This window comes from Nannospalax galili, unplaced genomic scaffold (genome assembly GCF_000622305.1).
Source record: "Nannospalax galili isolate Female #2095 unplaced genomic scaffold, S.galili_v1.0 scaffold443, whole genome shotgun sequence".
Taxonomy (NCBI): domain Eukaryota; kingdom Metazoa; phylum Chordata; class Mammalia; order Rodentia; family Spalacidae; genus Nannospalax; species Nannospalax galili.
Genome location: NW_008352479.1, coordinates 1,159,685 through 1,163,531, shown reverse-complemented (window position 1 = coordinate 1,163,531; position 3,847 = coordinate 1,159,685). Strand labels below are relative to the sequence as shown.

General features: G+C 41.6%; 1 pseudogene; it reads left to right on the top strand.

The window, feature by feature from the left end:
- Positions 1 to 3,512: 3,512 nt before the first annotated feature.
- LOC103747125 lies at positions 3,513 to 3,847 on the top strand (annotated as a pseudogene).

The window sequence follows — 3,847 nt, the reverse complement described above, 5'->3', positions numbered from 1 at the left end:
GGTTTATACTACATACAATATTATATAAATGTAATAATTCAATTGTAAACCTAAAAATTTACAGCCAATATTGAAAAAGATGCATCTTAGCCCTGAAAATTGTTATTGAATATGTCAATGCTGTTGTAATGAAATGCTTCTTCTAACTATGTGGTTATTAAATAAAAAAATTTTTAAAAAGAATCTTGTTGTTTACCCAGCTTCCTTCCAAGAAGGAAAGATTCATCTCAGATTTTCTTGAAGGAAATTGGTACACAATATGATAAGTTCAAACTCCTCACCATAGTATGAAACTCTCCAACACTGGGCTCCATCCTATTATTCCTGTCCTATTCTCTCTCTCTCTCTCTCTCTCTCTTGATTTTGTTTTTTATTTGTAATTAATTATGTGTATGTATGTGTGTCTGTGTGGTGTGTGCAGCACATGAGTGCAAATGCCTGCTGAGGCCAGAAGATGGTGCTGGATCCTTAAAGCTGGAGTTACAGGCAGTTGTGAGCCACCTGAAGTAGGTACTAGGAACTGAACCCAGTCCTCTGGAAGAGCTGTATGAACTGTGAACTACTGAGCCATCTCTCCAGCCCCCTCTAGTCCTAGTCTTACCAGTCAGCTCCTTATCATCGTGTTGAATTCCCCAGGGTCCAGCCCTACCCAAGCATCCAATTTTATTCTTGCTGCCCAGACCTCATCTGCACCCTCTACAGTACAGTCATGCTGAATTTTTTTATTCTTCCCATATACCCTCTCATCCCCATGGAGCTCAGATTCCATCATCAAATCTTGGCTTACATATCCTAACCTGCAGGAAGATTTTCCTGGCCTCTGGCCAAGACAAATAATTCCCACCAAATATACTCCAAGACCCTGCACTTTTCTGTTGTCATATTTACTATGTTTTTCTATAAATGTCAAACGCTCCTTGAAGAAGGTCATAACACAACCATCCCCTGGTTGTCCTTTGTGTCCTCAAGTCAGTCATTGAAGCAGTGAGTAAATTATGTCTTTCCAAAGTGACAAGTAGCTCAGTCAATGTCCTAGAGACAACTCCTTGTTAGATCGACTCTGAGAGATGCTGAAACTACTCAATTCCCTTGAGAACAGGGGCACAGTCACTGGAACTTAAGCAAGCAGAGATGCTTTTCCTTGAATGAACTATGATTTTAATTTGCACAATATGCACATTTATAATAATAATTGCTACATAGGACATGTAATAATAAGTTCCTAATGTTAACCTGGGGCAAAATAGCTAAAACAAATTAAATTGGCCCTATTCCTTAGAATTTTAGTATACTGTATTCTGAATTTTTTGCCAAAATTGTACAGAGGGTAGCTGATTAATAGTCTAATTAAAATCCGAATGAGACCATATGAAATTGTTAGTTTTCTCTAGGATTTGATAAGTAAATGTTTTCCCAATAAAACAGGCATCCAGCAGACATTTGGATGGTGAGGCTGTTGTCTGTGGGAGCTACATGACAGACCCAGCAGAAAGTCACAAAGCCTTGAGTGCTGATGTCTCCATCTCCCACCCTGGGAGTACACTTTTAGCCACAGATGTACTTTGGCCTTTTCAGAAATTCCAAGTACATACAATCGTTTTCTTCTGTACTACAACCCGGGAACTGACTCACTCATGTTCTCAATAAACAATGTAATTTTAACCTTTCATTATAGGTGATTGGTAAATAGGCGCAGCTACTTGGGAAATCTGAAGGGTTGGAAGGCCATGTGGTCTGATGTCTGAAGGACTCTGACAAGGGTAGCTATGATGGCTGATTATGAGTCTCAGTGGGTGAGCGGATGGTCCAAGGCCACATGGGAGGCAAAAGTAGTAGGGTCCAAGAAGATCTAAATGCCAGAGAGAAATCAGAGCACAAAAAATGGTGGTGCATTCCTTTAATCCCAGCACTTGGGAGGCAGAGGCAGGCAGACCTTTGTGAGTTCGAGGCCAGCATGGTCTACATAATGAGTTCCAGGACAGCTGGGGCTACAGGGTCACCCTGTCTCAAAAAGACAAAAAGTAATAAATAGATAAATAAATAAATAATAAATAAATAAATAAATAAATAACCTTTTCTTTAATGCAAGCCATTTTTTGTTTTCTTGCCTCCCAGAAGTTTCTAAGAAAATGAAAAGGTCTAGTCGAGGTCATGTGATTTCCTCTTGGGTCCTTAACCCCACTCTTGACAGGTAGGAGTCTGTCAGTGTTCTGGATAAGGACAGTGTCTTGAGGATGAGCAGGAGAGTAAAGATGAGGAGAGCAAGAAGAGAGAGGTGACAGGATCAGTAGATAAAATAACTTCAGAAATGGAACAAAAAGAAACAGGTCCCGTTTGGACTGGGTCGGGGGGATCAACTGGTGAGCTCAGTATGAACAGTGAGTAGAGGACTGGATGTGTCAATCACTCAGGTTGAGGTGACTGAGGGGGTTTAGCTGTGAAGCATCTCTGATGTGGACCTCCATATCCATGAATTCAACAACTGCTTCCCACACCTACTGCTTGCCTAAGCACTTTATTAAGGATTGCGTTTTCGAGGCTGGGAAGACCGATCAGTGGGTAAAGCATTTGCCATGCAAATGTAAAGAGCCCCCATGAAAAGCCACACAGGGTAATCTCAGCTCTTCTACAGCAAGATAGGAGGAGAGACAGGAAAACTGAATCCCCGAATGCTCACGGATGTGCTTACTGTCTAACACAATGCAGTCCAAAGACAAACTAATTTGATACTTACATGCTGGAGAATAATGGTAAGGAAATATGGAAAGTCTTTGTTTCCTGCAACTAAACCATTATGTTTTTAATGGAAACAGAAAATGGGGTAACATGCAATAGTCTGGAATCTGAGCCAAAGTGGTCCAGGCAGTGTTCCTTGGTGTTGTGTGGTATGACGGCACGTGCATGCCAAGCGGACGTGTCATGTGTTGAGAACCAAGGCTGCAGTGACACCATGCGTTGCAACCCAGGGGAGCACTACCAGAACAACTTCCGATTCAAGACACACTCGATTTTGTTAATATTTTTTTATCATTCTTATTTTGTGTGTATGAGTGTATTGCCTGCATGTATGTGAGTGCACCCCTGTCGTGCAATGCCACGGAGGTCAGAAGAGGGCTTTGGATTTCCCTGGAACTGGAGTTAAGGATGGTTCATAGCTGCCATGTGGATGCTGGGAATCAAACCCAGATCCTTTGCAAGAGCAGTCAGTGCTCTTAATCGCTGAGCCATCTCTCCAGCCCCGACACACTTGATTTTTAATTAATTTTTAGTCATTGCATGCTCAGAAACTTTTTACCATTGCTAAATTGTTCATGACTCTATCTTCCATATTAAGATCACATATGGAATCACAGCCTACAGAACCTTTGTTAAACCTGCTTTTAAATTGGCCTGTATTCGGGAAGAGAAAGGAGAGGCACTTCCTCCAGAAAGAAATGGACAACAGACAGCATCCCTGTCTCTCCAGAAACTGCCAAAGTTCCTGAGGGATCAAAGCAGAATTTTCTAAGAACATGGAGGGAGAAAAGAAAACTAATGGTATCTGTGAAGGCCCCAATACCATGTATGTCAAATTACTGTGCTCTGATGGTCATGAATTCATTGCTCAAAGAGAACAAGTGCTAACATCAGGGACAATAAAAGCCACTCCGATGGACCAGGTCAGTGCGCTGAAAATGAAACCAGTGAGGTCAGTTTCAGAGAGACCCCTTCACATGTGTTCCCAAGAATACACATATTTTACCCACCAGGTCGCTGCACTAACAGCTCCACTAAGATTCCTGAATTTCTGATTGCACCTCAAATTGCACTGGAGCTACTAACAGCTGTTAGCTTCCTAGATTGTTAA